Raw genomic sequence first — 16,049 nt, forward strand, 5'->3', positions numbered from 1 at the left:
GCCGGGCCTGGAGGACAAATGGTCTGGTCACAGCCACACAGGTGACATTCACTAAGCATCAAATCAGACCAGCCACAACCCACCCACCTACCGGCAATGATCTCCAGCTCAAGTCTCTTGCACCACACTCCTGTCCCCACTCAGGAGACTGATAGTTGACTTGGGCTAAAACTATGCCAAGGACTATTCAGATAATTTAACAGCATGGGCGGCTGCGATCCCAGGCTTGGCACTCTTCATGCAACTGTTGCAGGCATCAGTGCTCTTTACTGAATACCATCTCTCTGAAGCTGAAGGTAAGTTTCTTTTTTGGCTCCAAGAACAGCAAACAGAAGGTACAAAAGTTTGAAATTTCTTCTTTCAGTTATTTCTCAGAAATTCCTATTACAATTTGGCAACATTTATTATTATAATTATTACTGTCTTTGAGGCAAAGAAGGAGGGACCAGGGGTGCAGGTGGGGTACCTGTGCGGTTTTAACAGTATTTCTGCAAGGCACAATCAAAAGAGCAGCTTATAATAGTTAACTAAATGCTTTTAGACAGCTCAGGTATTCTAGAAGAGAAGTACTTCAAAAATAAACAAAGCAACATGTCATTGATGGTGCTTTGTATGCTAGACTAACATGAGAAAATTTAGCATGTTAATTAAGAAGTTTTATTACTAGACATATTGAAACTCAGCTTAGAGCAATCACAGGAATAATAAGGTCAATAATACAGGAAGCAGTTTGGTTTGAACCCCAGATCACCTGGGGAAAGGTAACAGATCTACAGTCAAAACTTTCAAGGATGAAAGAATAGGACAACTGAGAGGTGAATGTGATATCATGATTCATGGACATAAAAACCAACAGGATATGAAAATCACAAACACTATTACAGTAAGTCCAGTGAAGAATTATGGCCACAAGTCTGCACCTAACATAAAATGGTACCAAAGTCCAGAACTACTAAGTGCCTTCTACAGCTACCTACAGGCTTGCCAAGCTTAGATCTGTCATGGATGGGTGAGCACCCACCTCTGCTCCACTCAGTGAAGCCTTATTTTGGCTATTTCCATTCAGACTGTCGGCAGGCAAAAGGCTTTTGATTATTTCTCCAAATGAGTATTTAGAAATAGTTTTCATTAACTGCCAGCTTACAAACTGAACTTCATTAAGCCTGCTTTCATACATTTGCACCAGCTGTTTTCCACTTCTGGAAAATGTCTGTCTTGCCTTTGAGGCAAGACAACCAATGTCATGAGTGATGGACTCATCTTTTAAATACCGTATGTCCTATCACACTTCAGACATTTTTCATGGAGAAACTTTCATTTTTTGCTACTTAATGATTTGTTTGGATTCAGTCATGGCAGACGTGGTGCCCCAAGCACAGCAACGCCTCTTCTGTACTGTCCTTGCTGTGCTCTCTCCATGTCTGCTACAGATCTCCCTCACTAACACAGGCACAGCACAACTTCTACAAGAGGCAAACAAGGCTTCCTCTGCAGGAGTGAGTGGGCACAACTAGCTTTCTGCTCATTTAGCAGTTTTGATTTCTTCAGTGACATTGAGATAAGGTCACTGTTTCTTATCCATTATGTATCCCATGCTAATTTTAGCTATTGCCTTAAAAAAACCCTTCTAGCTCCTAAATTTCAGCTGCTCCTTACTGGTAGTGAAGAGAAGATCAATGAAGCACTGACCTTGCCTATACTAGTCTACTGTTGCTCCTGGGGATGCCAATCTCTTAGCTCAATGTCACCCATGCTGCGTCTCTTGGAACTCAGATTCTCAAAACACACTACAACGCATTTCATTGTACTATTTACTGACCAAATGTTGCTGCTGTCTGATAGTCCACAATTTCCTTGACTTAGGCTAGATACCGAAGCAAAATGATGAGAAATTGCATAATGTCGTAGGAAACCATTTTGCATAGCCATTCCTGCAGGATATAGAAAAGACTCTCCTGTCTATTTTGTAAGACGAATAAAACTGATGCTTGTTATTTATCTTCTAAGAGCAGAGTATTTTGTCATTCCAGTATATACTTCTAATATGTCAGAAGTCAGCGTATGATTGTTATATGCACTATGTTTAAAAAAATAAATAAAAATAAGTAAAAAGCAGTCTATTGAAGTACATAAAATAAGCACATAGAGCTATTCTACTGATTAGGGTCACTACTGATAAGAGATGTTAGGAACAGATAAAACTGGAGTGAAAAGGAAAGAGTACTATTCCATATCAGATTTGAGATCTGCAGACTGCTTTAGAAGCTTAAATCATAAAACTGGGAAACCAGAAAGTGCAAGTAGCAATTCACTGTTCTAAAGAAAGCTGGATGCAGCCTCGTTTTGTTCCTGGATGATTTCCAAGGGCTATTCTATCAGTAAAAGGCATTCTGAAGTCACATTATCACATCAGACAAACAGTTGGTATAGCAAATAGCAGCAGCATCTAATACTATAGACCAAGAGTCATCTGTTTTCAAGACCTTTAAATTGGCTAACATTGTCAGGACCTCATGGTTTCACCTACAGCAGCACACGTATGGCACTTAGGGAAAGCTTGTTTTTCTATTAAGACGACTGCACAAAATGTTTCCTGACACGAGGCCTGCAACGTGGTTCTAGGCAAGACATTTTTAGCACAAGGAACAGGTCATGTGCCAAAGCAATGGTGTGTCTCAACCTACAGTTACTTTTGCTGGTGGTGCAATCATGTTCTCTAGCAGGAGGATTTCTAACATAACAGCAGTCAGAAGAGGCATATGGGCTTCTGGCACTTCTCATGATATTGGAGCAGCTAACAGATCTTCATCAGAGAAGGAAAATGCTTCCTCAGGAAACCCTTCAGATTACTTTCATAGAGAACTGCTAACTAGAACAAAAATAAAAGGAGAAATCTAGATACCCTTATATATAATGGGAACATCATATATAATGCTGAATATTATATAAAGTGTTGGTCATTCATGGCACTTTGCTATCATCATTACACTTCAAGACCAAAAGAACATTACTATTGCTATTAGTAGCAATGTTTAGGATATCCTTCACTGCAACATAACTATAAAAGCTGTGACTCCCCAGATTAGCTGTGGACGGGGTTGGTGTTTGGTGGTCACTGTCTTGTTTGAGCTTTCTCCAGTACATCTCATCTGCTGATTCAGCAAGTGAACATGGGCCCCATAAAACACACATAACACACCACGTCTTCACTATTTTGCCACACTCATATAAAGGTTTTCTATGAGAAAACCAGCCCCCTTATTCTTCATCAATCTACAATCCTTTATTCTTTATCAATCTACAATTCTACAGAAGCTTTGCTTCCCATGAAATGCAAAATCCCATCCTCAGTGGTTACAGAACTCCAAAGGTGATGAACTGGATGGTGCAGCAGTAGCTAACCTTTGATACTAGTACGAGTATGTAGGGTAGAGTTTGGAAATGTTAAACAATGTTTCATAATTATGAACTGCTTTGGTTTTCATAGCAGAGTTGCACTTTGCAATATAGTGAGCAAAAGTTTTTCTACATTGATACTTAATTCATTCCAAGTGAAATTTTGCTGCACTCAGATTAAATTCAACTTCTAATGAAATCCCTGATTTTATTACCCAATAACTTTTGGGTGAAACTTAATAATACCATTCTTTAAAAAAAAAAAAAAAAAGAAAGAAAATGACAGTAGGCCTTTGTAAAGTTTCTGTTCTAAGTGCAAATAACTTTGCCAGCTAACATCTACTAAACAATTTTGGCCAGTTTTCACCTTTGTTTCTGAAACTCACCTTCTTATGTAATGCAGTTCTGCTCTGCATGCAGACAATAGCCATGGCAACGCAAAAAAAAAGAAACCAAAAGCAAATGCTCACTACAGATAGAGAAAACTGAAATAAAGGGCTATTATTTCCAGACAACTGTTTAGTTTAAAGCAGGCCAATATATCAATGCCTTGATTGAGTAAACCTGTGAATGCACTTGGGTAAAATCAGACAAGATTCAAGATAAACACTACAGCTCTAAGATTGCTTTAGAAGAACACAATAATTAGCTGTAATCAAAACTTCACTTGTAGCACTGCTGAATGTGGCTAGTTTTAAGGATTTGTTGCTGATGCTTTGCTAATGTTTTATCTATTAACGTCACCATTCCACTTACACACCTAAATGCAACAGTGTGCCCAATACACAAAGCCATGCAGCACAGAGGCTTTTGGTACTTAAACAAATTTTTGTCCATTTCTCTTAGGACACTGCAAATCTGCTTTCTGCATTTTAGAAAGAGTATAAGTAATTTCTTGGAAGAAGAAGTACTTCTTCTAGAAACCCGAGTTTGTATCAGGCAGATCTAGAAATGCAAGACAGAGAAAACGAGGAACTTAAAAGGAACTTTAAAAGAGGAACTTCTTTGTTTTCCCACTCACAATACACACAACAGCAACAGTCAGACGATATAAGAGACCATGGCAGAAGAGACACTTGAAAAGAATGCTCCTATAATATTAGCAGAAACAAGATGGAAAGCAGAGGTTTGGGATTTACAAACTGCTAATTGGGTTACATTTCATTTTGCAATGGGAGTTGCACCATATAGGCTAATTAGCTGAGGTGATGCTCGGCAACATAATATTCATGTAACAATGCACAACTTCAAAACAATTAGAGTGACTTTGTTGAGCATGGCATCAAAGCCCAGAGGAAATAAAAACAATTCAAACATATAATTAATTTTGGAGTTATACAAATTGGTACTTACAGGTATAGAAAAGTAAAACCCACAGTATAATTACAACAGCTCTTTCCAAGGAATTGAAAAGTTATACAACAATTTACTTGTCAATTCAAACTGTGTTTTTTTTTCCTTTTGTTCCACAGTTAAAGAAGTTGACAAGAACCATTCTGAATGAAATCCAGTGGAAGAAAAATCATTTTTATCTGTCAAAGAGCTCTTTAGGCCAGTAAGAATTTCCCCAGATAAATAACTCATATCAGAGATGCACTACTCAAAAGCAGTCCATTATCTCCACAAATTTTGCAGGTAAGTGACTCACTCCAGTGAACCCTGTCTTTACGTACAAGAGAGGCCTGAAGCTTATGCCATAACTGGCTTCTCCTTTCTCAGCAGACACTAACTTGTGGGCAGAAGATGCTCCACCTTAACCATGTGAATGAGGCCAACCAACACACACACAAGCGACAAGATCGTGAAAAACACTTGCTGATGTCACACATCTCTATGTAATACCAAATCTTCCCTCTGCAACCCCTCCATTTTCTTCCTGCACAGCTGAGACACAATCATAAAACTTCAAAAATGGCTTACTGTGTCAAAGCAATGGTCTGTTTGGCTCATGAGTGGTGGAGGATGCTCATTACGGAGAGCAAGCAACACCCAACACTGGCTGCAGACCATTTCTCTCTGACATTTCTCCTCCTCTTCCAGAGCACACAACAGAAATTCCAGAATTTTGTTAACCACCATGCATTTAATTTTTACCTTATCTTCTACTGTTCCCAGTGAACACTCATTCTCACATTGTGGGTTTCAAGAAGACAGATTAGATAATTCAATTATTAGCTTTGAGATCTTGGATCCATCTGATGCCTCTTTTTCTGTGAGGTTTGTAACAAGCCTGAAACAGGCTACTAAAAGACAAACATTGAGGCCAGTAAGAGATAGCATATCCCAAAGATAACTTCAGGAATTGCCAAAAAAAAAAAAAATAATCCCTTTCCAAACAAAAATTACCTTATTCTCACTTAAAAGTGCCTACAACAAAGAATTACTAACACAAAGATTTGCCAGTAGAAAGCGTGGTTGAAAGGTGAAAAAGTTACCCTCCCTCTCTCCCAGCTAAACATCATAGGCACAATTCTGTCAAGTACCATCATGCCTCTCTGGGCAACCTGTGCCAGTATCTCACCACCCTCCGAGCAAAGAATTTCTTCCTTATATCTAACTTAAATCTACCCTCTTTTAGTTTAAAACTTGCATACAGGTTTTAGAGTCTGTGGACGTCCCATCCTTGAAGTGCTCAAGGCCAGGCTGGATGGGGCTTTGAGCAACCTGATCTAGCAGGAGGTGTCCCTGCCCATGGCAGGGGTGTGGAACTGGGTGGTCTTTAAGGTCCCTTCCAATCCAAACCATTCTGTGATTCTCTGGGCAGTCTGTTCCAGTGCCCTACCAACGTAAAGATTTTTTTCCTCATATCTAATCTTAACCTATCCTTTTTTAGTTTAAAACTGTTACCCCTTGTCATGTTACTACACCCCCTGATAAAGAGTCTCTCCTCATCTTTCTTTTAGGCCCCCTTTAAATATTGGAAGGCTGCTATAAGGTTTCTCCAGAGCCTTCTCTTCTCTAGGCTAAATAACCCCAACTTTCTCAGTGCAATCATCCAGCCAATTACTTATCCACTGACTGGTCCATCCATCAAATTCATGTCTCTCCAATTTGGAAACAAGGATGTCATGCAGGACAGTGTCAAATGCTTTGCAAAAGTCCAGATACTCATCGGTACCTGTCTGTCTACAGGTCGAGTGTAGTGGCAGTAGACAAAGACAAGCTTTTGGAAGTAACCAACTCTAAAGCAGACTAGACAGCATCATCCCCTTTACGGTTCACTGAAAATACACTTAAAACCACAAGAAAGATAAGGGTGAGGTTTGTTTGCAAAGTCTGAAGTCCATACAGCTGCAGTGGAGCACTGAAAATAGGCAGAAGAATAAACAGAAGATTCTTCTGTTGCATCTTCATTAAGCAACTAACTCAATTGAAAAAGCATGACTTTTAAAAACAAAGCATTTCATCTTTTTGGCAGCTAACATATTTGGAAGAATTAGTTAAAATGTGTTCCCTAATGATTCAACATCCCTAAGTACCAAACTAATTAAAAACATAAGCATGGAGCACAAGCAACAAAAGGAGACTGGATGTAGACTCAGCCCTTCCACTTACTAAGACAGAAGAAAATCATTACTATAAAGTGTCCTCCAATGTTAATGATTCCTGATTTGTCCCACAAAACATATCTATATAGCGAATCCCAAACCCTCCTATATATATATATATATTTTTTTTTTTTTTTCTTTTTCTTGGAAGTACTGAACCCCTACAATTCTAAAAAGAGCTAAGACCAAAGGATAAAGATGTCTGCCTGTTAAGTCTTGGATCAGATCCTATTACAAGATACCAGGTCCTATTACAAGATACCACATCTATACATAGAGCAAATTGATACTTTGATAATATCAGTAACAACCTGCGAAAAGAAAATTGCAAAGAGCAAGCTTTCAAAGTTAAGGCTGAACCCCGTCAACACATTTGGTTTTGCTCATTTTATCCCTCATGTCTGATTTATTTTCCTACAACAGCAGCTTGCAGGTGAGCAAAACCCCTACTTCTGCAATCTGCTGCTCAAGATTTCCCAGAAAAGAGAACAGAGACCAAGTTTATTTCAGGTATGTGAAATGACCACAATTTTAAAATTCAGCACATGCATACAAAGAGCGAAACAGACTGGTAGAGAGCAGATGTTCAGTTCACTTGGCAGTTTCAGGTGGTCACCGATATTAGGCAGCACCTTGAAGTACGAGCAGACTCCTGGATCTAAGCCCTCAGACCTGTATGGAAGTGGCGGCAGCTCCAATTCCTCTCAGGGATGAAGCAGGTGAGAGGGAATCACCCCACCAAGCAGGTAATGACTGGGGCTACAGCTGAATGCCTGCTAGATTAACCACGTCTTTTCCTTTCACCCTTTCTTAGCACAGCATGCTTTTCAACCTCCTCCTCATTCTTCTTGCTTTCCTCTGCAGTTGGCAACTTGTTCGCCTGTTCTGGAACCAAAATTAGACACAATGCTGTACCTTTTCACCTTAGCACCAAAGAGAACTGAACAACTACCCTTCATATCTTGCAGACGTCCCTTTTTAATACAGCTGAGAATGACATTTAAAAGAACGAAGACTGTCTCTCAAATACAGAGGGGTGCAGAACAGAAAGACCTTACTCTTTTCCTGTGGTTTAACCTCTCTCAACCTTACACGGGTGTATGCAGATCACAACAGAAAATAAAGAATGGTAAGGCTGTCATTAGTTCTCTTCTGAAAAGCAATATTTTCATCTTTTAGTTATGAAGTTCCTCACATTGTGTAATTCCTCTTGCTGGCATGTGCCTATCTCATAACAAGATAAAGGAGATCAGTGATGCAAATTGTTCACTGATGCTGCCAATTGAGAGAACGAGCATGAATTCAGGTAGGTTAAAATTTTTCATGTCACTTCAATCACCCAGCTTTCCACCGAAAGGTTTCCATGTACTATTGAAAAACCCTTAAGCTGCAGAATTTTTGCAAGCCACATTCTAACTCCAGATCACCTTCACAATCATATATATATATATCTGTGAAAATATAAATGTTGGAACTGTAAAGTTTAAAACTGCTTGGTTTTCCTCCTGAGCCCAGGGTTTTGTACACTCTGTGATGTGCTCAGAACACACTGGCACAGTTATTCTCTGCTTAAGTAGTGAATCCTATCACATCCAACCCACATATTTATATTGGATACTTACGAAATAAGAGATATTAAGTAGCTAAGCCTGGTTTTAAAACTTTTTATAATACATTGTGGCATTGGAGTTCCCTTAAGTAACCTAACTACCTCGTAGCAGTTTCTGTGCTTCCAATGCAATATTCATGAATTCACCCAGGGAGCCAATAATATTGGATTTGTCCATGGTGAGTGGTAGACTAAATAATTTATTCCTCTATATGCATTTGTCTTGCTTCACGTTAAGGTTTAACTCTTTTGTATCTATTGTGGTTGACTATCAGTCAGGCTGTAGCTAGTGTAACACATCATGGCTTCACCGCTACCAAGGATCTGCCATGCTGTGTCTCAATTTGCCCTCCTATCCTTTACTTTAGCCCCTCTTCAGTACTTTCACATATTATTTTAATGTTTCCAGCATGGTCTTAATCATGTCTGTATTTTCCATTGCACTCTGTGCAGGCACTTTACAAGTCAATTGCAGTATGAAATAAATGTTGTTTATAGCCATAACTGAATTTTAATCTGTAAAACAGGCCAGTCGTGCTGACACTGGCAGGCTGGCTCTGGGGTGCTCCTGCTCCACATGGTCAGAGGAACTCAAAGGATCTGGATTTCCTTCAGAACTTCTGCAGGTAACAGATTCAAATCTGGTTCATCACAATTTGTCACCACCTGGAAGGAGCAACAAGAAGCACCTACATGAAGGATGATGTACTGCTGGGCGACTCTTCCAGGGCCATTATTACTCACAGGGCCAGAATAACTTTCCCAACTGACAAGAGTTCACATCTGAGCCACAAGTGTATCCCATGACTTTGGAGATGCTACATTCTGGGGGCCCAGTACGAAGTGCTCCCATTTTACCCTGCTGCAGTCTGAAATGATGAATCTGGCTTGCTCAGGCAAACCAAACCTCATGCTGGACAGGGAAGGACTCCTTTCCATTACAATGGAAGGAACTTCTCCCTGCACCTACTCAAAAATCCCAAATGGTTCCAGCAGCGAAGGGCTCCATGTTCCCCCAGAATGCTGGGGCATTATAGGTATCATCCTGAGAATTACCTGTTCATATCCCCAAGGCCCCTTGCTTATATTGCTCACCCAAACTCCTCCTCCACCTGAGTTACCATGATACCATCACTCTCACACTCGCCCACTCAAGACAAACTGTCCTCTTTGCTCAGTTCTGAGTCTAAGGTTGACCACACATAGTTGAGCTCCCAATCTCCTTTTTGATTAAAGCTCATGGCTGTTGTTGAAGTACTTCACTATTTACTGTTCCCTGAGCTATACTTCTTAGTTACAAAACTATACAGTAGAAAAGTGCCAGGAGCTACAAGCTTGCTTTTTAAATCATGAGGCTTTCAAATTAACATTAGAATTTGTTTTTCAGTCTTGCAAGCCTTTTTAAAATCTGGGTTTTCATGTTGTTGTTGTTGTTGTTTTTTGTTTTGTGGTTTTTTTTTTTTTCTTCAGAGTGGCTGGAAAAGGAATATTTTTTTCAAGTCAACAGAAATTCTTTCAGAATTGTTTAATTTTAATAGTTCAGGTTTTAAGAACATCATCAAGGAAGATGAGGCTTGTGGTAAAATCATGAACGTTACTCAGCTGAGTCACAAGGCTTAGAAACTTCAACCACATCAGTTTGTCACTTTTACAAGATATCCTGTTGTGCTACTCTAATCCAGAATGGCAGATTTTTGTTTTCTCCACTGAAGGTTTAGGTCATCCAGACCTAGCTGTAAATTGGACCTCAGTATTATGAACCAGCATTTCCTAAACAACATACAATCAAGGCGGACATGATTTATTATATTTCTTATTTACCTGGCATTCTGTGGAGCCATGTATTTCTTCTAAGTTTTCTTACGTACTGTAACATATATCCATTGGAATATATTTGATACAACAGTATTCTTATTTGAGTGGATATGACTAAGTGACTATAATGTCCTTCTGTGCTATTAGTTTATGAATATAACTGAATAATATAACTGAACTATTAGTTTATGAATACATTCCTGTCATGAAGGGGAAGAGCAGGGAGAATGAACTGGGCAGCTGGAAATTTGAAACTGCAATCTGTAAAAGATCTTCATATGCTGTGAAATGATCTGCAAGGATGCTTAGCAGGTAAACAACAATCAACACAGTACATGTCCTAAACAGTTATGTCCTAAATTTCAATGAAAATACAGAGCTCTATTAGCTTCAGCAGTGGGGACACTAATGCCTTGGACAGTTTTTTAGCTATTGTACATGGTATAAAACAAAACCTACGGGTCAAAAAGTTGGTGATATCAGAATTTTTCTGTTTTGTGTAATACTGGAGTGGCTGCTGTGTTAACGCCATAGGCAAGAAAAATCCACCTTTAACTATGCATGCAGCTTGACAGTTAGAGTATAAATCAAATACAAGACACTTTCGAAGCATCTTTGAAATAAGTTAGATGAAAACTACAGACTGCTACCATTCACAAAACCTGCATCCCTGTAGTTGCTCAGTCTTTCAAAATTGGGAGGCTGAAAATGTAAGGCTTAGTAAAAAGCAAATTCTCCATTGTTGGAACTTTTTCAGGATATCAGCATGCATAGTATCCCTCATGGATTTATCTTCTTGGGACAGGCAGTCTGGCTTTAATTTCCCAAGTCTCTTTGTACTGTCCATTTACTATCAATCAACCTTCCCATATGAACATGTTTCTGATATACTATGAACTGAAGAAGAAAAAAATAAATAATAATCTTCTCTATTTTGGGGAAAAACAGCGTAAAACTATTTATTTTCCTGAAGATTCTATATCAGTAAATGAATATGAACAAACCAAACAGAAATTAGTGCACTAGAACTATTCAAATATTTTTACAACACAATTCAAACTTAATAGTGCAGATTATATTGTAGCTTTTGGCAATGTCTTGCTAATACTAGAGCGCTACATCATTCACCAGCTATAGCTTTAGGAGGATTCCAACTGATTATAAATAATATACAATGGTGTAATCTTCTGGAAAATCAGATTTTTATTCTCTTGAGATACTGTAATTTATAAGCAAGAACACAATTTCAGAAGAACATAAAATAATGATTGCCAATATTTCAACTATTATTTTACAACCCTTTAATAAAATTAAGGAAATTGAGAAGTATTTAATACGTATTTTTAAATCTAAGTATTTATTGATTGTACTAGGCTCAGAAGCCCAGCTATACAGTAAAACAGTACTTCAAACTGTGAAGGGGGGGGGTCCTTGCTGTTAAGACACAGAATTCTCTTTTAATATTTTGATTTTATCATCCATGTAATAAGTCTTGCAACTGCAGGAAGTTACTTACTGTATTTCAGCATTTCTGAATTCTGACAATTTTTGCTAGATGAAAACTTTCACACTGCACAATCATGTCATAAACAGTTCTTCACCCTATAAGCAGGATAGGCTATTTTTAAATCACTGAAATTTCTGCCTTCCTCCCTCCACCCTCATCCAGATTGACTGTTTGTCCGTGTTTAACCTAGACTGCAGCAAACTATAGGATGGCTTGCTTCAAAGATTATCCACCATTTGTTTTAGAACAGAGAACTTCAATTCTATCAAAAGCACAGACACTTCTGATTCATGATTTTAAAATTCCTAATAAGAATGAAAGAAAGCAGTCATTTTTTGTGTAGTTTTTTAAGTCAACTAATTCATCCCTAACAAATTGATCACTTAATAGTGTATAGCACTACAGGAGTAGAAACCCATGCTCTCAAAAAGATTGCTAGCAATAAAGCAAAAGTTCAAGTGAAACAGGAAGTATCCACTCAAAAAAAAAATCTTAACAAAGAAAAATATACAACTCTTGGCTGTTATCCTTGTAGTGCTACGAAATAATTGGAAGAAATGAAGCTGGCAAACCTGATGAATATGAAAACTCAAAGTAATGGAGGCAATGCTGACATCATGACAAAGTAAAATAATTAAAAGAAAGTATGTATTTGATAGCTGTGTGTGGCAATGAATGGGTACAGTGCATATCAAAGGCTGCTCAAGATTTCTGCTATATTTTCCTGTAGTCTTGATCCATATAGAAAACATGAACAATTAGTGCATAAGTAGTAGGTAATAACTAAAATAACGGTGTAGAAGGAATTTATCCACTTTCCAGCTTCAAACAACAAAATCAATTTAAATTTATTTTGTGCACGCATTTTGTTGTTGTTGTTTTGACCTCATCCTGACCCACATCCATTTTTGTGTTCACTTAAAGCTTTGAAGTACCGTCACACAAGTGCTAAGGACAAGATTTTACTGACACCTAAACAGCTGCCAAAAGGCATCAGAGCCATGACAGGCATCCCATGGGAAAGCCATCAAGAAAAAGAGAAGGGACCACTTGAAAGTCATTTGTCATCTGTGTGCACAGCTCCTTTACACATATATATCAGCTGCACCAAAAGAGGGATGTATCCTGATGCTCTTAGCAAGTTCTCAGGGGAGAAGCTCTCATCAGTAAAAACAGTAGGTTTGATGAAGATCACATCATTAGCCCTCAAAGGTCAGGTTCACCCTCATGGATGGAGAAAAAACATCTGATTCGCTAAGGAAATAGCTAGCCCAAATACTAGAACAGAGTACACCATTTTTATTCACTGAAATGCTCACACAAGAAAAAAATCCACTGAACATCATCTGCCACTAATTAGCATCAATTTCACAAGTGTTTTTTACAATAGGCTAGAGTCATTGATAGGCATTACTTAGATTCCAATCTACATGGAATGGATAAACAAACGAAAACCTTGCAAAAAGCTTAAAATTAACCTTTTCAGATGTTTATAAGGAAGACAAATAAACAAACACAACAAAAAAAAACCACAAGAGAATGAGATAGACACTCAAACTAGGAAATCCAATGCTTTAACTTCAAGAGTTAATTTTTCCTGATAGAATAGGCGGTTATGTTTGGCTCAAATGTATTCCCTTTTTATCTGCCACATGCTAATAATACCAGCAAGATCAGGCTATGTTAGTGTTACTGGAAGTTGCTTCTACACGCAGAAAAGCGCAGACAGATGTATTTTGGAACTAGAGAAAGTCTAAGATTAGTAAATCACTGGTCAAGCCTTCAGTTCCCAAGGACCAAAGAAGAGTGGCCTATGCTAGGTGTGTTACCTTCATACCACTGGCACATTCCCCTTAACAATGAGGGAAGCCTCAGCTGGGGGAAGACTGGAAAAGCTGGCTGAATGGGATGTAAAGGGAGAACCAGAACCACCTCGGTGATATTCATCTGTGGCACTGAACAAAACTTTCCTTGTCTACCTGCACTGGGAAAACTGCTGCTGATACCTTTATTTGACAGAGCAACCCAGAACCCTGACCTCCTGACATGTAAGCATGCTATTCCTTGTTCAGAGAAAAGGTGCTACTTTCAGTTCTTCCACTGGGAAAAAAATGGTATGTAAACCAAAATTTTTTTTAAAAAAGGCACCTAGCCATGATGAAAAACCAAAACTAATATGATTTACAGTAAAATATTACAATAAATTCTGCAAAACAGCTACTATTCAGTGAGTATCAGCTGTTGGTGGCTTTCTTCTACAACTACGTATCACTGATCATACATATCACTATCATTCATTTCAACCCTGGACAACGAATTGTTGTTCATTAACTTCATTCCTATTTCTTAAGCATTTTAAAGTAGACACACAAAATTAGAAACCCTTTGATTCTAAAATTTACCTCATAAACCTACCAAATACCCCTCTCATATTTTCATTTCCTTCATGGCATGTTGTAATTCCCTCTGATTAATGCAGCTGGCATTAGGAAAACACTGGAAAGCTTCACATAACAGTGCCAAGTAGGACTGACCCCAGTTGAATGCAGCAAGACAAGGATATACTTCCCAGGTTAAGTGACTGCCAGGATTGCAAGAAACAAATCAAGGGCTTTTTTTGTCTATTCATTATGCATACTAATAAAGAAAGCTGTATCGTGTATAGAAGCCATGCATAGCTTCTATAGGTACATCAGGTATGTCGGTGATAAAAGGAAGGCTAGGGAAATTGTGGGCCCTCCCTGGAAGGAAGTGGGAGACCTGTCTACCTGAGATATGGAGAAGGCTGAGGTACTCAATGACTTTTTTGCCTCAGTCTTCACTGTCAAGAGCTCTATCCACACAGCCCAAGCCCCAGAAGGCAAAGACAGGGACCGGGAGAATGATGAACCATCTACTGTAGGAAAAGATCAGGTTTGAGACCAGTTAAGGAACCTAAAGGTGCACAGCTCCATGGGACCTGTTGGGATACATCTGAGTCCTGAGGGAACTGACAGATGTAGCTGCTAAGCCACTATCTATCATATTTGAGAAGTCGTGGCAGTCCAGTGAAGTTTCCACTGACTGGAAGAGGGGAAACACAAACCCCATTTTTAAAAAGGGAAATAAGGAAAACCCAGGGAACTATTGGCCAGTCAGTCTCACCTCATGGCAAGATCATGGAGCAGATCCTCCTGGAAACTATGCTAAGGCACAAGGAAAATAAGTAGGTGATTGGTAACAGTCAACATGGCTTCACTTATGGCAGATCATGCTTGACAAATCTGGTGGCTTTCTTCGATGAGGTTACAGCATTGGTGGATAGGGGAGGAGCAACTGACATCATCTATCTAGACTTGTGCAAAACATTTGGCACTATCCTGCACAATACCCTTGTCTCCAAATTGGAGAGACATGGATTTGATGGATGAATCACTTGCTCGGTAAGGAAGTTGTCTGGATGGTCACACTCAAAGAGTTGCGGTCAACGGCTCAAACTCCAGGTGGAGATCAGTGACGAGTGGTGTTCCTCAGGGGTCAGTACTGGGACCAGCGTTGTTTTAACATCTTTGTCTGTGACATGGACAGTGAAATTGAGAGCACCCTCAGCAAGTTTCCCAATGACAACAAGCTGTGGGTGTGGCTGACACACTGGAGTGAAGGGATGCCATCCAGAGGGACCTGGACAGGCTTGAGAGGTGGGCCTGTGCAAACCTCGTGAAGTTCAACAAGGCCAAGCGCAAGGTCCTGCGTCTGGGACAGGGCAATCCTAAGCACAGATACAGGCTGGGCAGAGAATGGATTGAGAGCAGCCCTGAGGAAAAGGACCTGGGGATGTTGGTTGATGAGAAGCTCAACATAAGCAGGCAGTGTGCACTTGCAGCCCAAAAAGCCAACCATATCCTGGGCTGCACCAAAAGAAGCGTGGCCAGCAGGGTGAGGGGAGGGAGACCATGGGGGACCCATGTTGGAGCAGTTTGCTCCTGGGGGATGGACCCCATGGTACAGAGCCATATGGGAGCAGTGCTTGAAGAGCTGCTGCCTGTGGGCAGCCCCCGCAGGCTCAGTTCGGGAAGGACGGCATCCCGTGGGAGGGACCCCACGTGGAGCAGGGGCAGAGAGGGACCGTGAGGGAGCAGTGGAGACGAAGCAGCTTTAGGGACTGACCGCAGCCCCCATTCCCTGTTCCCCTGTG

At 39.7% G+C, this 16,049-nt stretch overlaps 1 protein-coding gene across 4 annotated transcripts in view; it reads right to left on the bottom strand.

Annotated features, from left to right (window-relative positions):
- Positions 1-16,049, bottom strand: part of UST (uronyl 2-sulfotransferase) — a 166,497-nt gene that overhangs the window by 87,583 nt on the left and 62,865 nt on the right. The window lies entirely within an intron of this gene.

This window comes from Cygnus olor, chromosome 3 (assembly GCF_009769625.2).
Source record: "Cygnus olor isolate bCygOlo1 chromosome 3, bCygOlo1.pri.v2, whole genome shotgun sequence".
Lineage (NCBI taxonomy): Eukaryota > Metazoa > Chordata > Aves > Anseriformes > Anatidae > Cygnus > Cygnus olor.